This window comes from Neovison vison, chromosome 4, assembly GCF_020171115.1.
Source record: "Neovison vison isolate M4711 chromosome 4, ASM_NN_V1, whole genome shotgun sequence".
Classification (NCBI taxonomy): domain Eukaryota; kingdom Metazoa; phylum Chordata; class Mammalia; order Carnivora; family Mustelidae; genus Neogale; species Neogale vison.
In genome coordinates this window covers 145,329,805-145,347,714 of record NC_058094.1, presented here as the reverse complement: position 1 = coordinate 145,347,714, position 17,910 = coordinate 145,329,805, and the positions used below count along the sequence as shown (strand labels likewise).

The following is a 17,910-nucleotide window of genomic DNA, read 5'->3' as shown; positions in this document are numbered from 1 at the left end:
GAACAAGAGTGGGTTCTGTGTGTGGCCCTGCTGGTCACTTGCTTTCCGCTTTGTAAATTCAGACAAGCCCGGTAACACATTCAGGCTGGAGTTTCCTTAATTAAACGCAGCAAATCTCCTCCTTATTTCTGGTTCTAGATCTCTCTCCAAATTTAACAAGTAAAATTTCAGCCTTCCTCTCAGCCCAGCGGTAAACGAAAGGAGATGTGCGTACATGGGAAACAACCTGTGTTATAAGGGTTCCAAACTTGATGAGGGGTGCCTGGGTGGCTCAGTGGGTTAAGCCACTGCCTTCGGCTCAGGTCATGATCTCAGGGTCCTGGGATCGAGTCCCGCATCGGGCTCTCTGCTCAGCGGGGAGCCTGCTTCCCTTCCTCTCTCTCTGCCTGCTCTGCCTGCTTGTGATCTCTCTCTGTCAAGTAAATAAATAAAATCTTTTAAAAAAAAAAAACTTGAGGATCTTTACCGAATGCTGATTTCCATCCAATTCAAGGCATCATGAATGGTGCACACTGTCATTTTATGTGTCACTAAGACTATAAAATTATTATTGTAAGACCATCCATTATATGACATAACCTGGTATCAGTGGTGTTCAAATGTGCATAAAATTTCTGTCTTGACATTGATGAAATACACCAGCTTTTATATGGAGATACAGATTTTAGACAGAGAACAAAAATGTTAGCCTTGGTAATTAAATAGAATCAGAACCACAATTAATGTATTGACCCTCCTTTCCCCTGTGAACAGCTAACTTTGTGAACAACAGCTGAATTTAGAATTCAGAAGCAAATTTAAACAAAGCCCTAAGACCACTAATGTAAGTGCTCTTTTTTAAAAAAACAATTTGTTACAAAGAGGACGACATAAATTCCATCCAGTAATTATCAACTACATTCTCTACATTTCTTTGAAGATTAATTGCCTACTTAACAAGAGGACTTACCCCACGTCCCTGTGACATTTGGTGAAGACAAGTCTGCCAAAGTACAAATATTTTAATAACTGCACACATGGGTAAAACACTTTCAAAAAACAAGGGCTCTCTGTTTCAAAAGCAAATGTTTTATCCTGTCTTTCTTTGACATGTAAGATTTGCCAGCTGCCTAGAATTGAATGCATTGCTTTATCATTCAGAAAGTTAAAGAAAAAAATTGCTTTAGTACAATGTATGTTTGGGATTTCAACGTGCTCATAAATCATGACACTGCGAATCATTATTCCTAGAGGAGACATTTTAAAAACACTAATTGAGTGACTATCCATTACATACCCACAAAGATGCTGACAAGAAAGCTGGAAAACATTCAGAATTCTATTTTCAGATATTGCAAATAACATGAAATTCGCCCTTTTAGAGCTGCAGTCTCGTCTTTGGTGAAAAGGGTCCTTATGCTATAATGCTAGGTAACATAGCTAACGAAACTATTTCAATTCACCCAAGTGTCTGCTAAGGGCTTCCACAGCTTAAACTAAACAGTCTCCATCCCTCACAGACAATACAGACTTCCCAGAAGACTGGTGTTAATCCCCACATGCATTTAGGAGTCTGGTAGGGAGGGGAGATTTGTCCTAGCGTGGGAAGTACGCTGGGTAATGAAAGGGAGAATGTTCTGTGGGAGGTATGTACACCCCATACATCAACAAAGAAAGTACTGCATTAATTGTTATCAGTGAATTTTTTTTTTAACCTCACATTGTTGACTTAACAACCAGTTTCACTAAAACGTTAAAGGAAAACAAAGCTAATAGCTTAATATACAATACCTGGGAGCACACTAAAATTGAGTTATGACAACCTTTAATAATAGTTTAGTCAAAAATATTTTAGGGGCGCCTGGGTGGCTCCGTGGATTAAAGCCTCTGCCTTCGTCTCAGATCATGATCTCAGGGTCCTGGGATTGAGCCCTGCACTGGGCTCTCTGATCAGTGGGGAGCCTGCTTTCCCCCCTTCTTCCCACCTGCCTCTCTGCCTACTTGTGATCTCTGTCAAATAGATAAATAAAATCTTAAAATAAAATTTTTAGAATACCTATATGTATACATATATACATAAAATGCATTTAGATATATGTGTACATAGAAATAGATAGAAATCTATCACAGCAAACAACTAACCTTCATAACAGTGAAAAGAACATTGGTTGGGGCTGTAGAAGACGGCAGTCTAGCTTTTCCACTAACTAGAGAGAAATCATCGTGGGGAAAGTAACTTAACCTGTCTCAACATGGTCTTGCTCATCTGTGAAATTAAGATAACAACCAAATATCTCCCTGAAGGGCTGTAATGAGGAGCAATCACGTCATGGGCTAGTATTCCCAAGCACTAACCAAATGCATAGTGTGCCTTCTACTATTATTTATTTTCTGTAAAAATTTTAAAAGTATGATAACTAGAACCTTTGGATCCAAGTGAAAGAACATTCTACAATTCCAGATAGACTTAAGAATAGATTGCTTAAATTGTTCTTAATTTTGTTTAAAAAAAGCATTTTGATTTTAAGAAAATCTAAGTTTCCCGATCCCTTATAAAAATCAAAATAGGGGTGACTGGGAGGCTCAGTTGTTAAGCATCTGCCTTCTGCTCGGGTCATGATCTCAGGGTCCTGGGATCAAGCCCTGCATCGGGCTCCCTGCTCAGCGGGAAGCCTGCTTCTCTCTCTCCCTCTGCATCTGCTTGTGTTCCCTCTCTCGCTGTCTCTGACAAATAAATCTTAAAAAAAAAAAAAAAACCTTTTATCGTGTTAAAAAAAGAAACTTCAAATTTGGGGCGCCTGGGTGGCTCAGTGGGTTAAGCCGCTGCCTTCGGCTCAGGTCATGATCTCAGGGTCCTGGGATCGAGTCCCGCATCGGGCTCTCTTCTCAGCAGGGAGCCTGCTTCCTCCTCTCTCTCTCTGCCTGCTTCTCTGCCTACTTGTAATCTCTCTCTGTCAAATAAATAAATAAAATCTTTAAAAAAAAAAAAAAAGAAACTTCAAATTTGCCTTATAAAGTGTTCATCTGATTACAGACAGAAAACTTACTTCAACAAATCAAGTTAATTCGCTTATCGGGACCCTCCCAGAATGGAAGCTGCCCCGAGAATAGTCCACAAACCTAAACCCAAGTCAGCCTGCACTCATGGGAAACCCTTGTCAAGGAATCCTATCCCAATCCTCCAACCCAGCTTGGCAAGCTTACCTGGCCCTAAAAAGAGGACCCGCCAGCGCTCTAAGGAAATCCCCAACCTCCTAACCAATCATGCCCTGTTTCCACATTGCTTCTTCCAGACTCTAGAAAATGGACTCTTGCAAAAAAAAATCCCTCAGGAAGACTGTTCCACTGCTTCTGAAGCATCATACTCCCCAGACCCGTGCATTTTCTTCCCCTAAAATGAGGACATGAAACTTTTTTTTTTTAAGATTTTATCCGTTTAATTCAGAGAGTGAGAAAGCACAAGTGTGCATGAGCAAAAGTGGGGGAAGCAGAGGGAGACGCAGGCCACCGGGGTGATGGGGGTAGTGGGGGATCAACCTCAGGACCCTGGGATCATCCCTGAGTCAAGTGCAGATGCACAACGCTTAACCGACTCAAGTCACCCAGGCGCCCCAGGATGTGTAATTTGTTACTAGATTGTGTTCTGTCATCCAACACAAGTAATTCACAAAGAAATGCTACCTTACCAAAAGACTCAGAACAGACAGTTTTGAAAAGAGTGAGTTGAGTGCAGAACTCAACCTGACTCTCCAGGATACCAACTAGAGAATGTGTTCTCTTTTCAAAAACTGGTCAAGGACAGCAAATGTTCTTGATCACAGAACACCAAAGGCTTTGAAAATTTTCACTATTTGACCAAAACCGGTATATTGAACTAAAAAGTCATTTCACAGGCTACTAAAAGATTTTAAGTCTCCCAAATTCATACACACTAGGTGTCTTCTCTATTATAATAAGAGTTTTTCCTTTAAGTAAGAAAGCAAAGGTCTGATTAGAATTAGAAACAATAAACAAGGCAGCTTAAGACCAAAGTCCATTTTAAAATACCACCCACAGTACTCTAACTGGAATCCTTAGGATAATCCTACTAAAATGGCATGTTAAATAATAATAATAAATAAAATCGCATGTTATGGCAAATTGAGAAAACATGCATAAAGCAGGATGTTTACTGAAATGACAGTTATCACCTCCTTAGTATCTTAAAAATAATGCAAACAGAAAGTTCAGATTCATTTCTGGCCTAAATGATACAATTTATTAACTGAAAAGGTTGGGGAATATCGGGAGGAAAGACTAGTTTAAAGTTTGAGAAACTTAAAAAGGGTTTCCTCAATCTGCTATAGGACCTTAAGGGTTCATTCATTATTCCATCAGCCAAGATCTGAACAATATATACTTCCACAATGTGGCCTCTCTCCAGTCTGTCTCAATCCATTATGCAAAAAGAAAGCTTCTTGTCTTTAAAGTATAACCCACAGGGGCGCCAGGGTGGTTCAGTCATTAAGTGTCTGCCTTCAGCTCAGGTCATGATCCCAGGGTCCTGGATCAAGCCCCTCCACTGGGCTCCCTGCTCCGCAGGATGCCTGCTTCTCCCTCTCCCACTCGCCCTGCTTGTGTCCCCTCTTTGTGTCTCTCTATGTCAAATAAAATCTTTTTAAAAAATAAAATAAAGTATAACCCATAAAAAAAGATATATATAGTCCCCTCCCTAAAGAAAAGGAATGGAGGGGCCCCTGGGTGGCTCAGTTCGTTAAGTGTCTTGACTCTTGATTTCAGTTCAAGTCATGATCTCAGGGTCATGAAATGGAGTCCCACATCAGACTCCATGTCACATGGAGCTGTTTAAGATTCTCTATCTTTCCCTCTGCCTCTGCCCTCCCCCCTGCTCATACACACATGAATGTGCTCTCTCTCAAAAAAGAAAAAAAAAGAAAGAGAGAGAGAGAGAAACTGGTCTTTATAGATCCTGGATAGAAAGAAACGGTAAGAGGGGGAAACACTCTCTTTTACTTCTGACTTCAGTTCTGGTCCCAACTTCCTGAACTTACAACAGGGTGACAATCCCAACAAACCCATCCTGAAGTTAAAAATTATAACATGCGTTTGCCACACGTAACCTACCAAACATCACAGCTTAGCCTAGCCTGCCTTGCATGTGCACAGAACACTTAGATGAGTCTACAACTGGGCAAAATCATCTGACACAAAGCCTGTTCTGTAATAAAGCGTTGAACGGCTCATGTATTTATTGACTACTGTACTGAAGTGAAGAACGGAATGGTTGTGTGGGGGACAGAACGGCTGCAAGTGTGTCAGCTGTGGACGCTCGGGATCATGGGACTGACTGGGAGCCCCGGAGTTGTCAGAATCACATCTTGGGTGGGTAGAAAGAGGGTGATTGGGTTATGGACACTGGGGATAATATGTGCTATGGTGAGTGCTATGAAGTATGTAACCCTGACGATTCACACACCTGTACCCCTGGGGCAAATAATACATCATATATTAATAAAAATAATAATAAAAAGAATCACATCATAAACTGTCAGCTGGTGTACAGTTCAAAATTCAAAGTACAGTTTCTAGGGATGCGTGGGTGGCTCAGTTGGTTAAGCCACGGCCTTTGGCTCAGGTCATGTTTCCAGTGTCCTGGGATCGAGTCCCACATCAGGCTCTCTGCTTGGCCAGAGCCTGCTTCTCTCTCTGCCTCTGCCTGCTTGTGGGCTTGTGCTCACGCTCTCTCCCTCTTCTCTCTCTCTCTCTAACAAATAAATAAATAAAAATCTTTAAAAAAAAAAAAAAAAAAGTACAGTTTCTACTGAATACGTATGCCTTTCCCCCCATCATAAAGTCAAAAAATCGAAAGTCAAGCCATAGTAAATAAAAACTATCCACGCTGAAGTCTGTAAGCTTTTTTTTTTTTTAAGATGTTATTTATTTATTTGACAGAGAGATAACACAAGTAGGCAGAGAGGCAGGCAGAGAGAAGGGGAAGCAGGCTCCCCGGAGCAGGGAGCCCGATGTGGGACTCAATCCCAGGACCCTAGGCTCATGACCTGAGCCAAAGACAGCCGCTTACCCTACTGAGCCACACCCAGGCGCCCCTGAAGTCTGTAAGCTTTAGAAAGTCACTATCAGGGCTCCTGGATAGCTCAGTCAGTGGAACACTGGACTGTGGATTTCGGCTCAGGTCATGATCTTGGGGTTGTGGGATCCAGCCCCACATCAGGCTCCACGCTCTGTGTGGAGTCTGCTTGTCCCTCTCCCTCTGCTTCTTCCTCCACTCACATGCACGCTCTCTCAAATAAATACATAAAGTCTTTTTTTAAAAAGTCACTTACCATCATTAAGACTTTCTCCATCCATAGAAAGAGAGGCCTGAGCCACAACCTTAAGGCGCCTTCAAACCTCCCCAATTCTAACCATCTGTGGCTGCCCCAGACAGCCTGCTTGGCCACACAAGGGCTGCCCCCCTCTCCAACGTGGCCACCACCGTGGTTGGCGTTCTACTCCTCAGTAGGAAGTCCCCAGCTAAAGTTAGCTTGGAGGCAGCCGCCTTCCCAAGTCAGGTTCGCAAGGGATAAGCACAGTGTTTTTCAGCCCAGAACACCAACCTTAGCTACTTGGAGGAAGTGTAGTTTCCCGGGTTTACCAGGCAAAGCAGGAGATCATTTAGAGCTTAAAATATTTCAGAAGAGATTTCATGACAAATCTGATCATCAAACAGCCATTAGATTCTCACCCTTTAAAAAGATTCCAGGTATAATTTGTAAGGGCCTAGACTTCAATCATTTCTAGAGACATTTACCAAACACTGAATGTCTACTGTATCTCAACTCCAGGCCCAAAAAAACAAAAAACAAACAAACAAAAAAACAAAAAAACCTCTTCAGCCTCCTTACAGATTTTGGAGAAACAGGTTTACAGAAGAATCAGCTATGAATCCTGAAAACTACAGTTTTTAGGATAAGACGTTTCCAAAACAACTGGCCCAAATACTTCTCCTTATATGCCCAAGGGTTCGTACTAAAGAGAAGTTCTAAGGTCCCCAGCATCAGGCATGCCGAAGAGGCTCACAAGCTTCTGGACGCAGACAACCAGTTATGGCGCCCTGATGTCAACAGAGGGGGACGGAAAGTAAGACAGGCACCAGGGAGGCTCCCTGAGCCTCTGGTTCATGTACAAGGGAATATGGCCGGAGGGCAAACTCCTGGACATCAGTCTCATCGATCCTTCCTGAGGAAAAGGTAAATGACAACGAACCAACCAACATGGGGGCTTTTACAATGAAGCAAGGCCCAGGGCACTGCTGAGGTCAGACCCTGTCAGTCCGTCCGCTGACAGTGTAACAGCAGGTTCAGCGTCGCACCACGTGACATCCCCAAAAGGTCAACTAACATAATCTTGAAGTTCAAAGGAACTTTAAGTTCCATTCTATATATACTTCTAAAGTACTTTATTTGTTCATTGGAGAGAGAGAGAGAAAGTGCATGCACAAGCAGGAGGAAAAGGCAGAGGGAGAGGGACTGAGCCAGCAAGACATCCTAATTATATACATTTTTTGGTTGGCATTTATAATTTACTATCTAATTCCTGGTATGATTAAAATATACTAAGTTGAGGGGCGCCTCGGTAGTTCAGTCGTTAAGCGTCTGCCTTTGGCTCAGGTCATGATCCCAGGGTCCTGGGACTGCGCCCCGCATCCGGCTCCCGGCTCACAGGGAAGCCGGCTTCTCCCTCTTCCACTCCTCCTGCTTGTGTTCCCTTCTCTCTCTGTGTCTCTCTGTCAAACAAACAAATAAAATCTTAAAAAATTTAAAAAAAAAAGATACTTCCCAACTTGGTAGGTACCCTTGTCACCTCTAAGTCTTAGTTTCCTTGTCTGATGCCCTTTCGTTGTGGTATTGGACAAAATGTACGTATTCCTAAGCCCAGCGTCTGGCACACAACAAGCCCACAACTGTAAGCCACTACCTAATATTCTAAGCATATAATCCATTTTTAAATTTCTGCACTAATAAAATATGGGAGCTAAGTAAGGGTAATGGCACAAACAAATTGAATTGAACTCTGGAATGTATTTTTGTTCTTATATTTGAGTAAAAGTAGCCCTGGTCTTCCTAGAATTCACACAACTCAAAACAAACATGAAACCACAACTCTCCACAAGATTCCTGTGCAAACCCATAGCTCGTGTGGCCTCAGCAACTTTCTGAATCCACCAGGAGATCCTTCCTAAACCCTGAACAGTGTCCTGGTTCTGAAAGTAATAATCCTCTCGCCTTCACCTCCTTATCTCCCCTGTCTGCCCCCCAGGGAGAAAAATGTGCAAACTCAGGACACTAATAGTAGCCACACCTACAATCGGCACTCTCCCCATGGTGGGAGCCCCAGTTAGCAAGATTCTTTGGCTCAAAGGAAAAGCTTTCCATCATAGAAGCGTGCAAAACAGGCAAGCCAGGCCAGCGCTGGCTAAATGTTCCCTCGAGCATTTCACTTCTATCTCCACTTCTATCTCCAAACCAACTAGTCTCAGGGTTCTCCGCCTCCGCCTCCCGTGGTCAAAACAGGTAATTAAGGAAGGATCTGATCTGGAGTGTGACTGATAGGCACCAACGTGGGGCTCCTCCCTAAGTATCTCCAAGCCAGCTGGGTACAAAGCCTTAAACCTGGGATTCTCAAGGCTGGCTGCCCATCAGAATGACCAATGGTTTAAAAACTATACTCGAAGCTACTGAATCCAAAGTCAGGTGGGGGTTCCCCAGAGAGTTTTACAAAGCTCTGTGGGTGATCCCAACACACAGGCAGGGTTAAGAACAGCTACTTTGAATTAGTCATTGGCATAAAAGTAGGACAGACATTTAAGGAGGACCAAAACGACCTTCTGGTACCCCCAAACGTATGCTAGCCTGGCAAATGCCATCGGTAAAGCCCACACTTCCTCCCTGCCCCACACTCCAAGTTAGAGAGGAAGCATCACCCCAAGATTACCACATGGTGCTGGGACTGGGAAGACCACAGGGCTAAGAGCCAAGTGGGAGAGGTCACAGACTTGTATTCAGTCCAGCTGAGTCACAGATTCGACTCCGTGCTCCCAGAAAGCCAAACCCAAAGAAAAAGAAACATAATCGATGACAATTCGCATAGTCTATGATAACCCACAGCAACCTATATGTGAGGAGTGTTCCATAAATACTTATAGAATAAATAAATGAAGATGAGGAGTTCAATCTTCTAATTCTTCTTCACTGGGACAGAGTTAATTGTTTTTAAAAAGACTCATTGGGAATCAAATTGTAGGAGAAGCAAAAGCAACCAAAGGACAGTGAGACAAAAGCCAACAGAGGGTGTTCTTACTACTAATTATTGAAATAAAAACTAAAAATTCCTGGGGAAATCTTGAGGCCTTGAATCCTATAACAATAAAGCTGTGACCTAGTGGGAAAGATCAGACGATGCCAGGGCGCCTGGGTGGCTCAGCCAGTGAAGTGTCTGACTCCAGGTTTCAGCTCAGGTCACGACGTCACAGTCCTGAGAAGGTGCCCACATCAGGCTCTGTGCTGAGCTGAGCATGGAGGCTGCTTAGGATTCTCTCCCTCTCCTCCTCTTATCCCATCCCATGTCTCTCAAAAAAAAAAAAAAAAAAAAACACAGAAACAAAAACAAAAACAAAAAATCTAAATAAAAATTTTAAAAATGTTCTAGGGGAATCTAGGTGGCTCAGTCGTTAAGCATCTGCCTTTGGCTCAGGTCATGATCCCAGGGTCCTGGGATGGAGCCCCTCAGTGGGAAGCCTGCATCTCCCTCTCCCTACCATTCCCTCTTCCTGTGCTCACGCTCTTGCTTGCTGTCAAATAAATAAAATCTTTCAAAAATAAATAAAGTAAAAAAATGCTCTAAAATCAAAATAAAACCCAAAAAATCTAGAAGAGGCCCACCATAAAAATCTAGTCCCCTCTTTCCTCTTCAGTAACAGAGGCCCAGTTTTACTTAGGGTAGCTAGTCTAGGCATCAGCTAAATGACCACCTTTCCTACCTTTCCAAGCAAGGATTAGCCCTACCGACACTTGGGATTCGAGCAGAAGTCTCCCATGTTGCTTCTGGGAGTCTCCTTGAAGGGCAAGAGAGACACTCTGATTTTTCCTGCATCTTGCTGGCCGCAGCCACACTGAGTGTGAAGGCCACTTCCTAGGAATGGCACAAGAACTAGGACTTCAGGGGCCACCAGACCCACTCTGATTTTTTCAGCTCTAAGCCTCCCAAAACTAATCCCAAATGAGACAATAACCACAGCTGCGAAGGTCAGGGAAGCTATGGAAACATGGAATCCCTCCTAATGCAAACTCAGGTGAGCCACGCAGCACATGTGACCGCTCTAGTTCACTGCCTTCTATGTGCCACTTTAAACACATTCACCATCTCACTCAATCCTCAACAGTACCAAGAGTAGAGGTCATCCTTATGTTCAAGGCAATGTAATAAAAGGTTTACTGAGTTTAACCGTTTACATTAGGGCGCCTGGGTGGCTCAGTCATTAAGAGTCTGCCTTCAGCTCAGGTCATGGTCCCAAGGTCCTAGGATCAAGCCCCGCATGGGGCTCCCTGCTCCGTGGGGAGCCTGCTTCTCCCTCTCCTACTCCTCCTGCCTGTGGTCTGGGTCTCTGTCAAATAAATAAATAAAAATCTTAAAAAAAAAAAAAAAAAAAGCACTTTACATAAAGTCAAAAAGCTGGTTAACATTTGGGTCTGGAGATCCAACCCAAGTAGAATCAGATTCCAGAGCCCGTGCTCTTTCCGCTAATCATGTTAAATCTGCAAGAAAAATCCAGTAAGTTTATCTCGAACAGATACCATGTTCCAAGTTGGCAGCATATAGCCAACAGTTACAGTCTCACGGGCAAAACTAGCCTTTTTTGCGTTCAACAGTGTCCTCTTTTTTCCTTTTCAAAGTAAAACACACTTAGTAGTTCCCTGATAAGTTCCCTTATAAATATAACTGCCCTTTTAATTTTACATGGAGAAGAGTTCAAATGTGACCTATTTAATCACTAAACTGTTCACGTTTAAAGTTACACAGAAAAGAACAAGTGATTTTATTTATATAGTTCTATACTCCAGTTGTATAAACAGATAATATCCAGGAGGCCTTGAAGATATTTTCCTTGCCTTTGACAAGATATTTCGAGTTCCTATAACCCCCGATGGCATTTCATCCTTCCAACTGGGAAGGACTGTTAATCACGGTCAGTTGAGACACCTTCAGGCAGGGGGGACCAACACATCTAGTGTGCCCAGGCCTTACCCAGTCATAGCATGGAGAGCCCTCCATACTGAGAAACTCCTCAGTCCCAGAAAAACTTGGAGGAGTGACCACTATGTGGCCTCGCGGTACCATATATAAATGCACAGTTAGGTCTTCAACAAAATTTACTAAAATGTGAGCAGTTTATAGTAAATCAGAGATGACCATTATGATAAAGTATGATTTAAGATATTTGGGCAGCTAAGCAAAAAGGAATTATAAAGCTCTACATATTCATGCTTTACCAGAAGAATGCTGCCGAGATGGTCCAGAGCTAGTCAACTTCTTCACTGTGATGATACCCATTATGCCCACCAGCATTCATATTCACGCAGTTAAAAAAAACAAGCTCTGAACAGCACAAATACATTTATACACAATGAACATCTCATCTACAAATAAAAGTGAGACGCAAGATGAGCAAAGAATGAGAGAGGAATCAACTTTCACCCAAGAATGTTAAAGTGAAATGGGAGAAAAGTCTCATTTTGAGGTTTCGGTTTTGCAAGATCATGAAAGGCTAAAAACTCTTTCAAAAGAAGAAACAGGAAATCTATAAATTAAAGAGGTTGGGCCGGTGCATACTAAAGTCCTTTCTCACTTGAACATTCCATGAGTCAAGTGCATCACTCTGTGACCCCTTTACTTCACAGGTGAAGCACATCAGGCCGGAGGGTTACAGGACATTCCAAGGGTCCAGCTGTGGCTGGGGATAGAGCTGGGGCTGTTTATAAGCCACGCTCATCATAATTATGTTTAAAAACACTTGGACTGGGGTGCCTGGGTGGCTCAGTCAGTTTAAGTGCCTTTGGCTCGTGTCACGATCCCAGGATCGAGCCCAGTGTTCCTGCTCATTTGGGAGTCTGCTGCTCCCTCTCCCTCTCTCTCAAATAAAATCTTAAAAACACTCGGACCAAAAGAACATATGATGAGCATAAAAAGATAAAGGACACATTTCACCTCAGGTAGCGTATTTTACTTAGTTGAGCTCGTAAACAGATAAATGGGCCTTAACATTTTTTTTAAGGGAGTCTCGAAACTTTTTTTAAGATTTTATTTATTTATTTGACAGAGAGAGATCATAAGTAGGCAGAGAGGCAGACAAAGAGAGAAAAGGGGAGAAGCAGGCTCCCCAAGGAGCAGAGAGCCCGATGTGGGACTCAATCCCACGATCCTGAGATCATGACCTGAGCCAAAGGCAGAGGCTTAACTCACTGAGCTACCCAGGTACCCTAGAAACTGTTTTAAACTGTCCTTCGATACTTCAACCATATAATGGCACAATGTTCTTTTCTTTTTTTAGTGTTTCAAGAGTGATTGTTTATGCACCAACGGCACAATATTCTGAAATATATGCAGTACTTTTCACAAACTCTCCAAACAAGCCAAAGGAAGGAACACAGTGACTTGAAAAGAGAACAAACATCTTTGTAGTTTGAAGGCCCCTCAAAATACAGAAAACTTTTCAAAGTAATCATTGCTGCTGTCCAGGTGTCCTAGCATCAGGGTCTTAGCAAAACAAGCAAGCACCTTACCAGTTTAAGAGGTGCCAGAAACAATGAGGAAGCTTGGGGTTTATTATGACAACTTTACTCTAAAAACGAGAGATTACAAACGAGCACAGAAGTATACAGGCACTTCCCGTTCAGCCAATATGTTACTAGCCCTTAATCTGCGAAGACCCCCAATTTAGATAAACCTGAAAATCTGGGACATCTGGGTGGCTCAGTCCGTTAACCACCTGCTTTGGGCTCAGATCATGATCCCAGGGCCACGGGATACATTCCCACATCCGGCTCCCTGCTCAGTGAGGAGTCTGCTTCTCCCTCTGCCACTCCCCCTGCTTGAGCGCGCTCGCTAGCTCGCTCTCTCTCGCTCTCTCTCAAATAAATAAAATCTTTAAAAAAAAAAAAAAGAAAAGAAAAGAAAATCTGCTGCCTTCCAGGGAAAAGATGGATTATTGTAGGTAGCAGGTACAGACTGAGCTATTTCTCACTCACGCGTCTGAACTGATGCTGACCCATCTGCATGCCAGGCCTGTACCCCTAGAACTGACGCTACTGATCACTCACAAACAGGGTTAGGGGTGTCATCTATGGCTGTAATGCTGACCAAAGCTTGCTGAGTCCCACCACTCGACCCTGGTTTCACTGATACCCCTTTCTAACAAGGGGCAACAGGGGACATTCCTGCACAAGGCCAGAGCTGCTGTGCTCGGGGATCTCGGCTAAAATTTCCTAGGCTCTCAGTTTTCTGACTGCCTCATCTGTGGAATGGGGCATGTCCATTAAATCAAGCTAAAGATACATAAATACTTGAAAGGTCTTTGTAAGTTACAATCTTAATACTGATAACACGTTATCCAACCAGTTGACAAAAGACTTTCTGACATAACAAACTGCCCCTGAGGTCATCCAAATTCACATATAATCTGTCACAGAAGTCTTAATGTTTAAATACACAATAAGCACTTATTAATTCAAAAGACAAGTTGACCAAAGCACTATAAATTATAGACAAGCAAGTAAAATTCTTCAGTTAGAATGGTATATTACAAGAACCTTATTCTGGAAATCACACTATTTCTTTTCTTTTCTTTTTTTTTTTCTTTTTGTTAAGATTTACTTATTTGAAGCAGGAGGGGAGAAGGAATGGGAGAGAGAATCTCAAGCCGACTCTGTACTGAGGGGGTTGCTTGACTTTGGGGCTAGATCCCACCACCCTTAGATCACGCCCTAAACAGAACCAAGAGTTGAACATTTAACCGACTGCACACACAGGCGCCCCACGAGTGATTTTTTTTTAAATGCCAATTTTACACATGCCCTCACAGGCCTTCAATATAAAGGTGCTCGTTAACAATTAATTACATGCACAGTTCATTTCCCCAATAATATTCAATGCACTTTTTACTTGTATCCTTTTCAATCTAAAATGCCAGATCAACACAGCCCCCAGCTACAGTCATACTTATTTACATAAAAGGAGTAGAATGGAATGGAAAAACCCTCTACATCCAAAGCTACCTACCACTACAAAGAAAAAGGAGATTGAAAATCAAAGGCAAATAGTACTTTTCCAAATACAGACAAAATGTTCTTTTAAAATCTCCAAACTCCTAAGTACCAAAGGAACATAATAACCTTTTCAAACAAACATAAGAGGATGACTGTATCAACTAAAACAGAACCAAAACCCTACAATGGAATGCTTATATTAAAATGTCCTTCTGGGGCGCCTGGGTGGCTCAGTGGGTTAAGCCTCTGCCTTCAACTCAGGTCATGCTCTCAGGGTCCTGGGATGGAGCCTGGCTTTGGGCTCTCTGCTCAGAGGGGAGCCCGCTTCCCCCCACCCCTCTGCCCGCCTCTCTGCCTACTTGTGATCTCTCTGTCAAATAAATACATAAAATCTTAAGAAAAGGAGAATAATAAAGAAAATAAAATGTCCTTCATACAATCATCCCCGGACTAATTTAAAAATTAAGTTTTGCAATGTGAAATCTGTATAATTTAACCTGGAATTGTGAGCAAAAATAGGGTATGAGAACTACTCTTAAGTATTTTCCCCTCTTAGAGACTTACAGAAACTCTTGCAACAGGAAAGCCTGCAGAATGCAATTTTTGGAATTGGGACTATATTTCCAGTTGAGTCACAACAGTTTTAAATTATTAAACAAGTACACTTGCCTAATTTCTTCTCTCACAGGCCTCTTTTTTTTTTTTTTTTTGCAACAACATCGGACTGCTGTGCGATATAGGTAATCTTTTCTTTTTCAAGATTACATAACTTCTTTCTAATCGATATCTATGTCCGAGACTACATCAAAAACGGTAACCTAAAACATAAACAGAACTGCTAGATAACCACTTTTAACTGAGATTGAAAGTGTTTAATTTTCAAAGAGCTATAGCTCAGGAATGACTTTCTCAATAAATTAATCAGAATTATCAAACAGCAAATACTCCATGCTCAGCCAAAGTAAACGAGATGAGTCCTATTATAACAGCAAAGGCAAAGACAAGAACTAAGTGACTTTTTAAAGGTTAACTCTTCTCATTCTCTCAGTATTTTCCAGGTTCGACTGCTGTGTTGATGCACGGCTGGAGTCCGTGGGAGCGTATTTCTCAACTACCGGGACCACAGCGAGTTCTACATCGGGGAGGGAAAAAAACGTTACCTGCACAGCCGCTCCGAAAAACCTGCAACACCCAACTTAAGAAACCACCACGGGACAGAAAACTCAAGAAAGCACCAGCTTCCACCACCACACCCCACTTTGCTCCTTTCTTTTGCTCTCCCATTCAGTTAGCTTTGAATACAAAAGCAGAGAAACCTGTTGGATTTTTTTTTTTTTTAAGATAAATACCATATATGAAGCAGAAATAAGTTCCTCTAAGGAAGCTGTCGACCACTCATTTACAAATACAGCCAAAAGTACACCCACATGTATTCCGATCAGGGAAGATGCAACCTGGTGATTTGCAGAGAAGATGGGATCTGAAACAAGTCCCAGAGACGGCTACTCTCCCAGCAGGAGGGGGGAAAAAAGTGGCTCTTCACCTAGGCAGCTTCAGCGATGTGGGCTCCGCAACTCCCGAGGAGCGGAAATTCAAACGGAGCCGGGCCGCTCACACGCGCAGCGTCTCTAGGAGGGGGCAGGGCTCGGCACCCGGAATCCCACCCACGCCGCTCTGTTTGGCGGAGTCGTCCAGAAACAGCCCCAGGCCGGGAGTGCGGGCTGCTCCACCCAGAGGCCGAGGAGAAAGCGAGCCGCGAAAGGGATGCGCGGGCGGGACGAAGCCGCCCTGCGCCGGGCGGGAGCGGGAGCGGGAGCTGGAGCGCAGACCTCCCGGCGCTGCAACCCCCCGCGGCGGAGGGGCGGGGCGGGGCTCACCTGGCGTGGGGGGCGGCAGGGCGCGCGCGCCGCCGCTGCTCCTCCTGCGCTGCGGGCCACGGCGCCCTCCGGCACAGCGCCGCCGCGCAGAAGGAGTGGCCCCGGCGGCTGGCGCCCGGGTTCTTCCACCCCCGGCTCCGGCGCGCCGGCTCCGCCGAGGGCGCCAGCAGCTGCAGGCACCGCCTCAACGCCCGCCGCCTCGCCATCCCGGAGGCGAGCTGAACCCATGGGCCGAGGCAAAGTTCGTTCCACGTGGCCTGCTCACTCAGTCATTGTGACCTTCGAATCTGGCAATCCTGCCAGCGTCGGAACTGCCGCTTCGGCCTTTACCAAGATGGCCGCCCCCGCGGACCCCAACGCTGAGGCCATCTTGGTAAAGGAGGCGCTGCGGGGCACGCGCTTAGCAGCACCGGCCCCATCCCCACCCCCGTCTGCTGGCCTCCGGACCAGCGCGCACCTCGGGTTCGCGCTGCAGAAACCTTTCCCCCACCCTACTGGTTACCGTGCCCCAAATCAGTAGCTAACTTTTAGATGAATGAACACGTTCCTACATACCAGCCCTAGGTGCTAGACTAAGTGGGATCTTGGTGGCATCTCATAACCCGCTATGGTAGTAGACAAGCTCTTGGTAGCAGAATACTTAAAACCGATGGCGCCATGAGCTCGGCAGCAAAGAAACTAACTTGAAGTATGTACAAGAGATATTGCATATTAATGGCAGCACTGCCTTGTCACGGTGTGTTCATTACCTCTTAAAATGATGTCACAGCCTACTACTACAGTTCTTGGTTTTTGTTTGTTTTTACACTCTCAGGATAAAGAGCGTGAAATTGTGATTCCGAGTTTCTCCCAGGATTTTTTATGGGTTTTCTTTTTGGTTTTTTTGTTTGTTTGTTTTTTGGTCAGAGAGAGAGAGAGAGAGAGAGCGCACAGGCAGGCAGAGTGGTAGGCAGAGGCAGAGGGAGAAGCTCCCTGCCCAGCAAGGAGCCCGATGTGGGACTTAATCCCAGGACACTGGAATCATGCAGTCCTGGCAGCCGCTTAACCAACTGAGCCACCCAGTCGTCCTTTTTTTTTTTTTTTTTTTTTTTTTTTTAGTTTTTTAAAGAGGTTACTTATTCTGAGAGAGAACACGGACTCACAAGTGGGGTGAGCAGAGAGAGATGGAGAAGCAGACCCCCGCTGCGCAGGGAGCCCCACAGGAGACTGGATGCTAGCACTCCCGCAACAGGACCTGCGCTGAAACACACTTAACTGACTGAGGCACCCAGGTGCCCCTAGGATTTTCCTTTTTTTTTTTAAGATTTTATTTATTTATTTGACAGACAGAGATCACAAGCAGGCAGAGAGAGAGGAGGAAGCAGGCTCTCTGCTGAGCAGAGGGCCCGATGCGGGGCTCGATGCGGGGCTCGATCTCAGGACCCTGGGACCATGACCTGAGCGGAAGGCAGAGGCTTTAACCCACTGAGCCACCCAGGCGCCCCATGGGATTTTCCTTTTAAACTGCAGGATATTAGCTGTTCTAAAAAGTAATTTAAGTATAAACCGCTTGAAATCAGGTTGAAATTGAATTCACCAGCAGATGGTTGGGCAAAAAGATTCCTTCAAAAGACTCTTGTGGGACTTGAGGGTCGGAGCAGGTTTTTTGGGGGTTGGGGATCGAAAAACACACAGGCCCCAAATGCAGGTAGGGCTACTGGGAAGTACAAACCATTTGGCTATCTGAAAGTGAA

General features: G+C 44.2%; 1 protein-coding gene across 3 annotated transcripts in view; it reads right to left on the bottom strand.

The window, feature by feature from the left end:
• NAPEPLD (N-acyl phosphatidylethanolamine phospholipase D) overlaps positions 1-16,233 on the bottom strand; it is a 52,812-nt gene extending 36,579 nt beyond the window's left edge. The window contains exon 1 of one of the 3 annotated variants that reach the window (XM_044245863.1): positions 16,178-16,233. The gene's annotated coding sequence lies outside the window, so the exon portion shown is untranslated. Of the gene's footprint in view, positions 1-15,727; positions 16,023-16,177 lie in introns of those variants that run through there. The other 2 variants (XM_044245867.1, XM_044245868.1) reach the window with 2 other exon arrangements.
• Between the last annotated feature and the right edge of the window lie 1,677 nt (positions 16,234-17,910).